This window comes from Ursus arctos, unplaced genomic scaffold (genome assembly GCF_023065955.2).
Source record: "Ursus arctos isolate Adak ecotype North America unplaced genomic scaffold, UrsArc2.0 scaffold_17, whole genome shotgun sequence".
Classification (NCBI taxonomy): Eukaryota; Metazoa; Chordata; class Mammalia; order Carnivora; family Ursidae; genus Ursus; species Ursus arctos.
The window spans coordinates 13,348,205-13,363,590 of record NW_026622841.1 but is presented as its reverse complement, the minus strand read 5'-3'; the positions used below and the strand labels follow the sequence as shown (position 1 = coordinate 13,363,590).

At 41.8% G+C, this 15,386-nt stretch overlaps 1 long non-coding RNA gene across 1 annotated transcript in view; it reads left to right on the top strand.

Annotated features, from left to right (window-relative positions):
* Nucleotides 1-15,386, top strand: part of LOC123000890 (uncharacterized) — a 76,948-nt gene that overhangs the window by 43,561 nt on the left and 18,001 nt on the right. Inside the window, exon 6 of the long non-coding RNA XR_008959772.1 lies at nt 14,415-14,482. This is a non-coding gene — a long non-coding RNA (uncharacterized LOC123000890). The remainder of the gene's footprint in view (nt 1-14,414; nt 14,483-15,386) is intronic.

Sequence of the window (15,386 nt, the reverse complement as noted above, 5' to 3'; positions counted from 1 at the left end):
ATTTTAACAATATGAATTCTTCCAATCCATGAGTATTAACTATCTTTCCATTTATTTGTGTCATCTTCAACTTCTTTCATCAGTGTTTTATAGTTGTCAGAGTACAGGTCTTTCACCTCTTTGGTTAAGTTTATTCTTAGGTACTTTATTCTTTTTGGTGCCATTGTAAATGGAATTGTTTTCTTAATTTCTCTTTCTGCTACTTCATTTTGTAAAAAGAAATGCAACAGGGGTGCCTGGGTGGCTCAGTTGGTTAGGCGTCTGCCTTCAGCTCAAGTCATGATCCCAGAGTCCTGGGATTGAGCCCCACATCGGGCTCCCTGCTCATCAGGGAGTCTGCTTCTCTCTCCCTCCCCCTCCCCTGCTTGTGCTTTCTCTGGCTCTCTCTCTCAATTAAATAAATAAAATCTTACACAAAAATCTGTTGCATTTCTTTTTTTTTTATTATTGTATCCTACGACTGTACTGAATTTGTGTATTACTTGTAATAGTTTTTGGTGGCACCTTTAGGGACTTTTATGTGTAGTATCGTGTCATCTGCACACTTCTGTCATCTTTAGGGTGAGACCGATTCAGAGGAGAGTCTGAGATGAGGACAGGGTGAGAGACCAGTTCAGTTGGTTGTGAGAAAAGGTGACAATGACAGGGATTATTGGAGGGAGGGGCTCAGGAGCAGGTTAATAGTTGTGGCGTCTAGAACCTTGGGGGTTATTTTACAGATGTGGTGACCACCTAATCTGTCTCCAGTGAGGAAAGGAGAGGAAATAGCCTTGGTTGCAGCAGAGGGATTGAGTTCTAGAATGAGAGAGACAACGCCTTGGCAGAGCATTCTTCTCGTGATGGCTTGACAATTCAAATAGATGTTAGTCTGCCCGGGATGGTCACCATTACTCTTCCTAACGGTCTCGGGAAGAAATAATAAACCTGTCACACTAAAACCATCTCACCAACTCCTCTTCCCAAAAAAGAGGAATTCTATTATTATTTTTGTTGTTTGTTTGTTTGTTTGTTTGTTTGTTTTTTGGTCTGGGGAAGCCAGCAATGACTGTATGTCTACCCTCACCCCAGGTTCCACTCAGATACCTGCAATACTGCAGAGCCCATTGATATGAGTATTATAACTATTTATGTCTCCGGCTAAGAGTCCTACCCATCTGGGAGGGAGGCTTGCAATTGCCAGCTTTGGAGGAGGGCAACAGAGAGTAGATCCACTTTAAAAATTAAAACTACATAAAATAAACGTTTCTAGAACCATGTGTTATCTTTGAGATTTTGAAACGGGAATGAGAATCTCTAAATGTAAAGCACTGTACCCTTCATGCGGTGTATAACTCCTTTGATGACATCTGCACAGGTCACTATGAATCCTCTCACCTGCCCCCTCACCCAGGTGAGGTGAAGGCCTGGCCTTGTACACCAGCTCAGAGTTCCCACAAACGTGGCATGTGCCACTGCTGGTGTTTGAGGCAATTTCAGTGACACAGAGATGACCCTCTTTTTTTACTTTAATAATTACATATCTATTTTCTTACACATGAGACAAAAATAATCAAAGGGCAGACATTTCAAAGAAAAGTGAGGAGAGGCCGAGAATAATGTAACAAAGGAACACAATTGGGTGTGCAGCATTTGGTATTTGCAAATAGGAGGGAGAAGAGTATTGAAAAAGTGTTATGGGGGGCTCATTAAGATACAGGAGAAATAAGATCAGGTAGAAAATGTGGAGTCTGTCAAGGACGACTTTGAGAGCAGCGATAAATGGCATGTTAGAAATAGTAAGACATGGGCTTTGGAGAAAATAAGATGGAATGCTAAGATTGAGAGGCTGAACTCTTAACCATGGATGCAGTGATGGCTATTTATTTCCTTCCTTCCTTCCTCCCTTCCTTCCTTCCTTCCTTCCTTCCTTCCTTCCTTCCTTCCTTCCTTGTCATCTCTGGGTGTGGTGGCATCACAATCAATTAAATTATCACTGGTGGTAATCGTGCTTCTGGCGATAGCAGAATAGGTTGTTTTGTATCAAGCTTACTCCTGAAAACAACTAAAAAAGCTGGACTAAGTATGAAAACATTTTTTAAGGCATTGGGGAGCTACCAAAGTACTGAGAATTTGCAGTACCAATGTTCAAAGATTTTCCAGGACCACAGTGAAAGCAAGCTAAACATAAGAAATAAGAGATGAGGAGAAAATCTCCATATGTTTAGAAATTCAGCACTTATAATACCTATGAGTCAAAAAAGAAATCACAATGGAAACTAGAAAATATTTTGATTAAGCCATAATTAAATTTTCCAAATTTCAAAATTGGGGGATGCAGCTAAAGCCATGTGGAGAGATATTTGTAGCTTTAATATGCCTACAGTAGAAAAATTTTTAGAGGCTGGAAAACCAATGATCTAAAAATCTATCTAAAGAATTTAGAAAAGCAATGAGAAAGTCAAATCTAACAGTGAAAAGAAGGCAATAAATAAAAAAGCAGAAATTAGTAGGATAGGAAATAAACCTATAATTGTTTGAATCAACAGTGCCAGAAGTTGGTACTATAAATTTTCCTCTAATGATAGCATTAGCCTCACTGCATACATTTTGATATGTTGTGCTTTTATTTTCATTCTGTTCAAAATATTTAAAAACATTTCTTGAGATTTCCTTGTAGATATTGGACTACATTAAAATCAGGAATTTCTGTGCATTTAAAGGATACCATTAAAAGAATAAAAAGCCAACCACAGAGGGTGAGAATTTATTTATTACACATATAAGTGACAAACGGCTTGGATCGAGAACATATAAAGAATTCCTACAAATCAATAAGAAAAAGACAACCCAGTAGAAAAATAGGCAAAAGACTAAAAAAACCCCAGACACTTCATAAGAGAGACTATCCAGATGACCAATAAATATATAAAAAGCTGTTCAGCATCACTGGTCTTTAAAGATATGCAAACTAAGCCACAGTGATGTACCTTTTTATATTCACAATGGTTAACTACCAATATTAAGTGTCAGAGAGGATGTGGGCCAACTAGAACTCTCATATGCTGCTGGAGGAATGTAACTTAGTACCACTTTGGAAAACTGTTTTTGCAGAATCTAAAACTGAACGTTTTTATACCCTATAACTCAGTAATCCTGTTCTCAGGGATGCAGCCCAGAGAAATGCAGAATGTTCACACCAAAGACAGGGAGATGAATGCACATGTCAGGCTGATTCACAGTGCTCGGTGGGGGGCTAATAATGGCCTCCAAGTATCCACAATCTAATCTCTGGAAACTAAGTATGTTACCTTACATGGCAAAAGATATGATAAAGATGTTGAGATGGGAGATTATTCTGGATTATTTAGGTGGGCCCAATGTAACCACAAAGATCCTTACAAAAAGAACACAGGAGAGTCAAGGTCAGAGAGAAGAGGTAGGATGGAAGCAGATGGCAGAGAGCAGTAAAGATGTTATTACTGGCTTTGAAGATGGAGAAAGAGACCATGAACCAAAGAATACGTGTGGTCTCTAGAAGCTGTAAAAGGCAGCTTGGAGGCTTCCCTAAAGGCTGCAACGTAACACAGCCCTGTGGACCCAGTTTAGACTTCTAAGTTCCATACTATAAGATGATAATTTTATTATTTTAAGCCACTAAATGTGTGATAATTTATTACAGTAGCAGTAGGAAACTAACATATGTTCCAAACTGCAAAGGGCCAATGGATACATAACAGCAGAATGGATAAATGAATGGTGGTATGTTCCTACAATGGAAGGCTATACGAAATTTAAATGTTCAATAACAGCTTCATACAGCAACAGGAACAATTCTCACAAATGTCAGCTTGAGTAAAGAAGCCAGACGTAAAACCATACCCAGCGTATGATTCCATTTATATGACATTGAAGGCTGGTGCCCTCCCGGTCTACTTGGGTGTCCCGCAGGTAGATGCTGAGTTGTCGAGGTGCATGAAATGATATGGCGGCCCCGGTTGTGATAGCTCACAGTCCTTCAGGAACGTGGCAGAGCCAGCCAGGGGGATAAGATAATTCGAGCAAGTACTATCTGGAAATTTTTGTTTACATTAGGTTCTGGGCTTCTTTGACAAAATCTGTATTCAGAGACAGTCCTCCATAAAACTGAACAATAGAATAATAGGAGGAAAGGCATTCCCTTTGATTACCTTTCAGAGGTGAATAATGGGCTAGGAAAGCTCACTGTTCTGCTTGCTTTCTAAATTGCCAAGCAGGAAGCAGGCCGGAGGGTGGAGTTGGCACTTCCCCACATAATAGGGGGCCTCTCAAGAAAGAATTTAAGGGAGTTTTGGCTGTTTTACAAGACTTAAGTCCTCAGAATAATTCCTTAGGCTGCTGTAACAGAGGGCTTTGCAAGTTTAGGGTTTGGAGCAGAAGGGTTTGGAAGGCCAGCAGTAAAGCTGAGCCTGCTCCTGACCGGTGGTGGGCAGATCCATGGCTTACGTGGCCGGGAACATTCTACCTGAGTCACCACATCTGAAGGGAACAGGGTGATTAAGGTTCTGCATATTCAGTCCCAAACTATTTTGTACAAAAGCAAGTTTGAAGAGTGAAAGTCAGTGGGCAATCTGTACCTTCTTGTCTTTCATGCACTAGAAATGGCAGACGCTGATAAAACTCACTCAAGTAATACAGCGGTTGGCTTCCCACAAAGCAGTCTCATCTATTTAATACTGCCTATTGGCATCTGGGATGGCACTTAATTACTCTTCTCAGAGGGCTCCCTCTTCTGCTGCCCATGGATCTCTTCCAGGCCTGATTTATTCTGGATGGTCAAAGTTCCATCTTATTGCAAGGTACTCGCAAGAGTGGTCTGGAAGTTTCTTTTGGAAACTCGTTCACTTTCTTCTTATGTACGTAGTCATCTTGTGGACTATCACATTGTTCCACATTTTTACAGAAAGACTGTAGATTTACCTGCTGTACTTAAAAAAAAATATATATATATATATATATTTTAAAATAGATATATTTATAAATAAAAAATATATATATATGGTTTGTGTTTTGTACAGTGCTGATCCTAGACCAAATTGTGGTGTGAGCCAAGCTCTCTCTTGAGTTCCCCAACCTGCCTGAAGTCTCTTCTCCATATGTTGGCTCTTAAGCTCTTGCCCAAACAAAATCCCTCTCAAGACAAAATCTGAAACCAAGTCATACCAACAGTTGTGATTGTCAACAACTATCAGCTCAACGAGTTGCCTCCATCATTTTCTGAGCGATCAGGGGCTGAAAGCAAAGGAATCCTGCACCTCAGTGTTTTAGGGAATAGCACACAAGTGAGTTTATTGCTCAGAGAAGCTTTCCTGGTGTCCCAGAAATCACATTAAAGAAGCAAATGACAGTTTGTGATGTTTCCTACACCCCCATTTTAATATCTCAGAATTGGCAGGGAGGGATTTAAAACCATAATAACCATTGATTCATTAGTTGATCAAACTCCAGGCCCCCCTCAGTCCTGAGTATAGCAACAAGCAACGGACACACCGCATCCCCTAGCCATCAAATCCTTCCTTAGGAGAAAAAGTCATATTTGTAAATGGAAATGATAGGGGTTTTTTCATATTTAATCCTCCAAAGTGCCCACCACAGCAAGCTGAGCATTGCAAGCTTTCAGGGGCTGTTTGTGGATGAATATCAGCTTATTACCTACTAATGTGCTCTCAGTTATTGCTTTGATGACTGTCTCAACAGTGTGTAAAAACACATCAGCTAGAATTTCATACATTTCTATCTGATGGGAGAGAAGAGTATTTCAAAAACCAGATTTTATTCACCATATTTTAGTAGGATTTCAGATTTCCCAGGAAGCCAAGAATGCATATTTACTTGGACTGACCCAAAATGCAACACTTTTAATACCGACTTGATATATTTATGACCAGTCTCCCAAAATCATGTTCAACTTTATTTTTAATTTGACCGCTACATCAGCAGTTTTTTTCCCCCAATTTCTTATTTTTAGCAATGTTTTCTCTCTTTTTCTTGCTCTCTTGGAAATATTCATGATAATTAATACCAATAAATATTTATTCTTGAAACCTAGTGCTTTATTTCTAGTTGTAAAAAGTCTTCATACAGATTCCTGATTTCACCTTCACACATCCCTGTGAAATAGCTGAATGTTTATCACCAAAAAGATGGCCTAGCACCGAAGCTGCTCTCCTGAGAGCCCTAGCAGGGGGGCTGAGGTGGCGACGGGGGTGAGAAATGTACAGCCAGGGAGGAGTAATGAGGCAGAAGCACAATGTGGCTCTTTTCCCCCATGGAGAGATTTAAAAATTGTAGATTGTTCCTTGTCAGTTAAATACCCATATGCTTTTTAAGCCAAATCTGATTTTGAAAGAAAATATTTAGGAGATGGAACAATTGTAGCTCAAAGATTAGTGCTTTGTTGCATATCGAGTTTCCCTGGATTCTTGCCAATCTTGGAAAATCCCATGGCTTTGAGTTTCTGTGTACTCCCTCTATGCGTCCCCCCTTTCTTTCACAAGCCTCCCTTCCTAGCCTTTCAGACCTGTGTCAATTACAGTAGAGATATAGACACATACCCCCAGAAATGCCAATCTGCAAGGAAAAAAAGTAGCCATGCAGTATTTTGGAAGTTGACTACGAACAGATGACAGATTGCCATAGGTTTGCGTAAACTGTGCCTGCAGTTTGGCAGATAGTAAGTGGACACAAGCGTAACACTCTTCAGTTCATTTATGGGGTGTGGTACTCAGAAACTCCCATCCAAGAACACTGGCCTTATGGACCATTTCCTGTGTTGATGTGGGGCATGGGGTGTCCTGACAATGTATTGTACAAATTTACCACATACACTGATCACATCCCTTAGGACAGCAATTTAGCTGTGGTATCAAGAACCATGAAAATGTTTATTCCCTCTCATACAATAATCCTATTCACTGCAGGAAATCGATCCTAAGAATATTTTGCTGATTTTGAAATATTTTTGCTCAAAGATGTTTTTTTGCAGTGCGATCTATGAGGAAGGATGGGTATGAAAAAAGGGACACATCGTAAATTATTCAATATTAGTAGAGTAGCTATATAAATTATAGTGTATTATCCTGTAGAATTTTATCTGCAATTGGAAGTTGTAATTATGTAAAACCATAGGAGAAAGTTGGTAATATAATATTCATGGGCAGCAACAGAATACAAAATTGCTCAGGCCGCAAGGTTAAGAATATATATATGTGTGTATGTTTACGCATATGTATATATATGTATATACGGGCGCCTGGGTGGCTCACTTGGTTAAGCATCTGCCTTTGGCTCAGGTCATGATCCCAGGGTTCTGGAATTGAGTCCCGTATCAGGATCCTTGCTCAGCGGGGAGCCTGCTTCTCCATCTACCTGCCCCTCTCCCTGCTTGTGCTCTCTCTCGCTCTGACAAATAAATAAATAAAATCTTAAAAAAAGAGAATGTATATATGTATGTGTATATACTTTGTTTTATATATATATATACATGTATATATATGTATATATATGTGTGTATGCACACACACACACACACACACATACATACACACAAACACACTAATGTCTGAAGAACAGAGCCTGGAGCCTGGAAGGAATATAGAAAATCAGAACAGATGTATTCAGATGCTAGAATTGAGGTGGGGAATATTTTCTCTCCCCTTTCATGTTATTTTAATAAAGGTTTTATGATACACAAAAATAGCTAAAATGCAACATTGGCACAACGATAAGGAGAGTCAAAATAAAAAGACAACAGATTGTCAGTGTCAGAATTGTTTCGGTTTGAGGCAGTTTTGTGACATGCAAATGCTGCTTCAGTGCCCTTTGTCATACTGGGCTCTCCAGCACGAGGGAGTAGAGGACGTACTTAGTTGTTGAGCGGATGTTGTCGCGGAGGGAGGTACTTAGCAGCATTTCACGTACTTTAACAAAGATACACCCATCATGCTTTTTCTCTCCAGACACATATGTGCTCGTGACCTGTATGCTACCTTGGCCTGGATGGCAGTACCACTGTACCCATTTTCATCCTTTAACTATGAAGATGTTCAGAGCATGTCACCCCAAAATACGCCACTCTGGCATGTTGATTATTTTGAATTAAAGGCAGTTGAGAAATAGCAGGTGCAAAGAGCACCCCGACCCTCCTTTTCTTCCTGAAAGCAGGAGATAACACTCCTGTGTGAAAGGGGCCGTCTCTGTGCCAGGAGGGAGGTACAGAGGTACCTGGGGCTGAGAATCTGTACAAACAAACCTGGTTAAACTCACCCTTGTCTTCCTAGTTACTGCTCCACGGTTTACTACCCAGCCCCCACCCCTTTGTCCCATCGCAGCTCCATAAATGTGTTACTGTTCTTCGTGGAAGATGCTACATGAGCTGGGATTCTAAGCGGTGATTCTGAGTTACTTTTCCTTTTGGTCTCTGCTGTATGACACGTGTGCTTCGCACATCAGGAAACCGTTTTCCTTTTGTTAATCTCTTTGTTAAGGAGTCCCAGCTAAAAAGCTAAAGGATGGGTAGAGGTAAAGTTTTGCCTCTTCTACAACCACGCAAATCCTAGAGGAACTATTTCTTGGGGGAACTAACTACCAGATGATAAGTGGCGTGTGAAGCCAAGAAACAGACCCAGCACGGGCCCCATTAATATCAGTATGAATGACTGTGATGTGTGTGTTACGTTAAAGGGAACAGCGATGTGCAGCAGACGAGCGAAGGGAAGGTGTATAACATCAGAAAGAACTTCAACAAAGGGAGAGGCAAAGAATTTCCCAAGAGGAGGAAGTTTAGGCAAGATTCAAATGCTCAAGAAGTTCAGGGTATGTCCCAGTCATGGCCGTACAGGACTTTTGTCCCCTTGGTGCCCATGGTTCTTGGTCATGCTGCTTAGAAGAATGAAGAGGTAGACCAGATGGAGAGTGGTGGGCAGCAAAGCAAAGTTTATTGAGCAACAGCATAAAACTCCTGAGAGGGATGGGGACCCAAGAACGTTGCCCCTGGAGTTTCTAAGTTTAAGGTTTTGGTTTTTTTTTAAGATTTCATTTATTTATTTGAGGGGGAGGGGTAGAGGGAGAGGGAGATGCAGACTCCCTGCTGAGCAGGGAGCCCGATGCGGAACTCGATCCCAGGACCCTGGGATCGTGACCTGAGCCGAAGGCAGATGCTTAAACTGACTGAGCCACCCGGGCGCCCCCAGTTTACAGGTTTTTATGAGCTCTTTTGCAGAACTTTCTTAAGCAATCAGGGTGTGCTGAGCCATGCCAATCAGGGCTTTGGTCATGTATCTGTCTAACCATTAGGTTAATGTCTCTGAGCAGATGGTCTGTTTTTGCTCACATCTGGGGGCTTAGGTCTTTACTGCCCCTTGCCTGTGATATTGACAAATGCTTTATGGTTAATCATCTTATTTTAAGACGTTTTGCAGAAGTCATTTCTGCAAAGGCTGCAAAGCAAATTGTTAGTGCAGTCCTGTCTAAGCTGCAGAATGGGATGTTAGAGCTGTCTGATCTCAGCTGTCCTGACTCCATATTTTCTTGTTGGGGACCCCGGCCCTGACTACCTAACTGTCCAACTAACTGCTAACAGTGGCTGGTCCTGAAGGGTGAGATGACCAGATAAACTGCTTTGCAAAGAAGGGAGAGACATCATCTTGTTCCCCACTCATTATGTTTAGCACAATCCGACATGGAGGGAGTACTCAGTAATTGATCTTGAAGCAATGAATGAAAACCTGTAGTCAGGATGGACTGGCAGAGAGTGAAGCAGGGAGCACAGAGAAGAGTGCGAGGGCCTGAACAGCGCCGTGGGGGTGGGAGTGAAGAGAAGAAAGGAGTGTCAAGGGTGTGCATAGTAGAATCGGCAAGAGAATGGGAGTGGCGGTGGGAAATGGCTTGTAGGTTGAAAACCTGGGAAAGTGGGAGATCAGAAGGCCGAGGGGCAGCTGGCATCGTTGCTAGAATCCCAGAAGTGGGGCCATGGGTATTTCCAGGTCTGCAACGTGGGTCTCCTCAGATTCAGTCTCTTAACTCATAACGTAAAATTACAGAAGAGCAAGCACATTAAAATGTCTTACAAGGTGCTATTACGGCCACACGGGACTGAGAGAAAATGAGAAGATGGGAAAAAAGCTGTCTCCAAGGTAAACGGTTTAAGTTCGGGAAGAGGGATGAGGAGTCATTTCATGGAAATGAAGGGTCCAAGGAGTCCCTGAACATCCGTAAATTGTGCGAGACAGCATGCAGGTTGCCCCTGGTAGAGCTGTGCCTTCATCCTCTTTGTCTGTTGTCAGGGCTACCGATCCTGGAGAGAAGACTAGCTCTGACACAACTGATGAAATACATTTAATTAACTTGGAATATATAAATGGGGCCTCCTGAGACTTCTGTTTGGCCAACTTTGAAGACACTGTCACGTGACTCTTCTGCTTTCTGCCCTGACTGAGACGCTCGGATAGTTGTATGATTTCGCTGAAGGTCCGTGTCTCATCCTAAAATACATTCTCGTAGGACTAGAGATTGCTTCCTCAGTCTTGGGGTTTTTCTTTAAAAAAAAACCAAAAAACAAAAACAAAAAAAGAAACTTTGAGCTGTATAAAGCACGGTGCCAAAGGTAATCCTGCTTCACAGCATGAGAATCAGTCCATTTTTTGTTTCCAGATGGACTAGAACCACATACTCCAATATTCTTTTCTGTATCCTCAAATTTGAATTTAAGTAAAGGTTGTGTTTTGAATAAGCAAGTCAGAGATGTCAGCTTTGAGCTAAACCAGTGGCTCTCAAAGCATGGGCCTGGACCACAAGGAGCAGCCTCATCTGGGTTTGGGTTAGAAATGCACATTCTCAGGCCCTGCCCCCAAAATATTGCACCAGGATCTCGGCAGCCAGGCCTCGGCGATCTGTTTTAACAAGCTCCCAGGTGATTCTGATTCAAGTTCAAGTCTGAGGACCACCGGGTTACGGAATAGATAACTGTATTAGTCAGGGTTTTCCAGAAAAATAGAACCAATTGACTATATACAGATATACCTAATAGGGGATTTATTTTAGAAATTGGCTCAGCAGATATGGAGACCGAGACATCCCAAGACCTGCCATCTGCAAGCTGGAGAGTCAAGAAAGCTGTGGTATAATTCGGTCAGAACCCAAAGGCCTGACAATCTGGGGGCTGATGGTGTAAGTACTAATCTGAGTCTCCAAAGCCCAAAACCAAGAGAACCAATGTCTGAAGGCAGGAGAAGATGGATGTCCCAGATCAAGCAGAGAGAGCAAGTTTGCTCTTCCCCCACGTTTTTGTTCCGTTGGGGCCCTCAGTGGTTTGACTGGATGACGCCCACGCGCCATGTTGGGGAGGGCAATCTATTTTATTCAGTTCACCAATTCCAATGCTGATCTCTTCCAGAAACACCCTCACAGACACACCCAGGAAGAATGTTTTGCCAGCTCTCTGGCCATCTCAGCCCAGTCAAGTTGACACATAAAATTAACTATCGCAATAACTAAAACTAGTTTTTAGGTTGAGCATCATACAAACCGACACCTTTACTTTCACTCATTCAGTCGCTGCCTCATTTTATGAATATTTTGTGGGGTGCTTGCCATAGGTCAGACATCACTATCGGTGCTGGATGATAAGGCAGTCAAGGTTCCTGCTCTTGGACAGAGAAGCAGATAACATACAGGATGTCCAGTTAAAATTTGAATTTCAGATAAGCAATGACAATAATTGTTTTAGTATAAGTATCTCCCAAATATTGCATGGGACATACCTATACTAAAAATTATTGATTGTTTATCTAAAATTTGCATGGAACTGGGTGCTCTGTATTTTTATTTGCTAAATCTGGTCACCTTACTCTTGTGGCTCTTCTATTCTAGTGGGGAATACAGACCCCAAAAAAGTAAACTTACTTAACGAAACAATGCTTTTCAATGGTGATATGCACAATTAAGAAAAATATAATGCAGTAATATGGAAGAGAGTGGCATTGGATAGACTGGTTAGACCCTCTCTGAGGAGGTGGGAGCCAGCCACATGTAGATCTGAGGGAAGAATATCCCAGACAAAAGGAACAATTTAGTGCAAAGTCTCTAGGGTAAGAAAGATCTTAATATGTTCTAAGAATTGGCCACAAGTCAGCATGAATGAGCGTAGCACGTGAGAGGGAGAGAGCCAGAAGGTGAGGATAGAGAGACAAACAGGAGCTCAGTCATGCAGGCCTTGGCAGACCACAGTAGAGCGCAAAATGTATTCTCTCATTGGAGAATTTTTAAACACAGAGGAGTCTCAAGCCCGGCTTCATGTTTTCAGATGATCTCCTAGCTTCTGCGAGGAGAATGGTTTGTAGAAGGGGCAAGAGCAGGAAGGGGGGAGGCAGATCAGGAAGGGCCTGTTGAGATCCAGAAAGGAGATGATCATAGCTGGAACATGCGGGTAGTAGTGGGTATGGGAAGAAAGGGACAGATTCAGGATACATTTTGGAGAGGAGCTGACAGGACGTGCTAGTGGATGACGTGTGGTAGTTGGAGGGAAAGGGAAACAACATGGGTGAAGGTGCTTGTCACTGAGATGGAAAAAGACTGGGGACAGATGATGGGTTTTGGTCAGGAGAAGTCAAGTCCCATTTTGGACAGGTTGCATTTAAGAAATCTGTTAGATATTCAAGTTAGGAATTCAAATGGATCATTTCAGGGCTAGAGATAGAAATTTGCAATCGATCAGCATATACATGGTATTTAAACTGTGGGAACTGATTAATATTACCTAGGGGAGTGACGGCAGATGAAGAGAAAAGGGACCAGGCCCCAAGGGGCTCCCACAGGTACATTTGGAGATTCCATCAGGGGACAATGAGGAAGTCCCAGGAGGAAGTATTTTTTTATTCAACATCAGCTTTGTCACAAAAATTGTGTGTGTGTGTGTGTGTGTGTGTGTAACATTGTAGTTCTGTGCATACATATTTGTAAATTATGCCAACTACCTCTGTGGAATTGAAGACCATCACAGCTTGATTAGATGCCATTACAAATTATGCGTCTTCTTGGCCAATTTCGAATATATTTCTGCTCCGTTTGACTTCTTTTTTTTTTATAGTGGTTTTAGAAAAAAGCCCAAAACTCATAACATGAAGTCTATTTTCTTAACAAATGTAAGTGCGCAACATTGTTATATAGCAGGTGGCTAGAACCTCACGTTGCGTGGCTGAGACTGCATATCCAATGCATAACGACTCACCCCCCCATTCCACCCCAGCCCCTAGTAACCACCATTGTACTCAGTGCTTCTGTGAGTCTGATGACTTTTGATACCTTACCTAAGTGGAATCACGCGCTGCTTGTCCTTCTGTGACTGCCTTCTTCCACTTAGCACAATGACCTCGAAGTTCCCCCACGCTGCCACAGACAGCAGGAGTTCCTTCCTTTTGTACAGCTGAGTAGTACTCCATTGCAGTGTAGACCACATTTTGTTTACCCATTCCTCTGTTGATGGGCATTTGACTTTCCACTTTGTGGCCATCATGAATAATGCTTCAGTGAACATGGGGATGCCAGTTATCTCTTTGAGATCCTGTTTTCAGTTCTTTAGGATAAATACCCAGAAATAGGATTGCTGGACCATATGGTGGTTCAATTTTTAATTTTTTTAGGAACCTCCACACTATGTCCATAGTGGCCACACCAGTTGACATTTCCACCAAAGGGCACAAGGCTTCCAGTTCCTCTCCCTCCTTGCTAACTCTGGTTATTTTGTTTGTTTGACGATGGCCATTCGAACAGGTATGAGGCGGCAGCTCCTTGTGGTTTTGATTTGCATTTCTCTGATGATTAGTGATGTGGAGCATGTTTTCATATACCTGTTGGCCTTTTACATGTGTTCTATAGAGAAACATCTATTCAAGTCCTTTGCCTATTTTTATTTTATTTTATTTTATTAAAGATTTTATTTATTTGCGAGAGAGAAAGAGTGAGCAGGAGGAAGAGTGAGAGAGAACCTGAAGCAGACTCCACGCTAGGCTCAGAGCCCGATGTGAGGCTCCATCCCACCACCACGAAATCATGACCTGAGCCGAAACCAAGAGTTGGACACTTACCCACCTGAGCCACCCAGTCTCCCCCCTTTGCCCCTTTTTAATTGGGTTGTATTTTTTTTGCCATTGAGTTGTAGGAGTTCTTATATATTTTCTTTTAATTTTTTTAATTGAGAAGTAGGTGTAATTTTCTTTAGCATTTTATGCTTTTTGATGACCTAGTATGGCGCAGGTATTCCTTATAATTTTAGATATTAACCCTTCACACATGGTTTGCAAATACTTCATCGCATCCTGCAGGTTGCCTTTTTACTCTATGAATTATTTCCATTGCTACACAGAAGCTCTTTAGTTTACTGTCATCCTACTTGTCTATTCTAGCTTTTGTTGCCTGTGCTTTTGGTGTCATACCCAAGAAATCATTGCCAAGACCGTTTGGTTTCTTAAGAGTAAGTGTATTCTTTTTCCCCTTGGGCAGTGCTCCTCAAAGCTTGTACTTACATTTTCCCTGCAAAACCAAATCATTTGATTTTTAATGATGACCTTTTAAACTGAATTTACAATAGAACCAGCAGTAATTTCAGATATTTCACCTTTAACAGAATAAACCTCTCAAAACTTTACGTTGATTCCATGAATTGTATGAAACAACAACACACAAGCGCCGTTATTGGGCTGAACTGCTTTTCTTTTTGAAACATCTCATGACACCATATCAAACCACTAGCGTTAACCCTTTGCAAAGTTCTGCCACCGCCAATGGAGCCAACACAGGATTGCCTCATGTATCACGTCTGCAAGAAAATTTGAAATAAAAAAAGAGCAAAATTAACTTAGGAGAACAGTGATCTGATATAAACAAAAACTTATGCCTCACAGGGTGATGTGTAAATGACAGCTGTGCACGTCACTGTTGTCTGTGGGAATAACTGCTTACCTGCTTCAAATAAACCCTGACTTGCAAGAGAAGCCGGTGTCTCTCTTGCAGTGCCCTCTGGGTTTCACGTGATCCGCGGCAGAACAACAGCCCTCAGGGCTGATGGTAAATAGCAACAAACATTTTGACCAAGCTGTTTTTTTTTTTAAAGATTGATTGATTGATTGATTTTGTTTATTTATTTTGGAGAGAGAGAGAGCACGCGGATGGGGGCAGGAGGGGCAGAAGGAGAGGGAGAGAGAATCCCAAGTGTGATGGAGGGCTCCGTCTCACAACCCCGAGATCATGACCTGAGCAGAAACCAAGAGTCGGAGGCTTAACAACTGAGCCACCCAGACGCCCCTTGACCAAATCGTTTAAAGGGCCCACTTCTAGGGCTGCTCCTGAGACCATTGCTTCTTATTCTGGTGCTCATG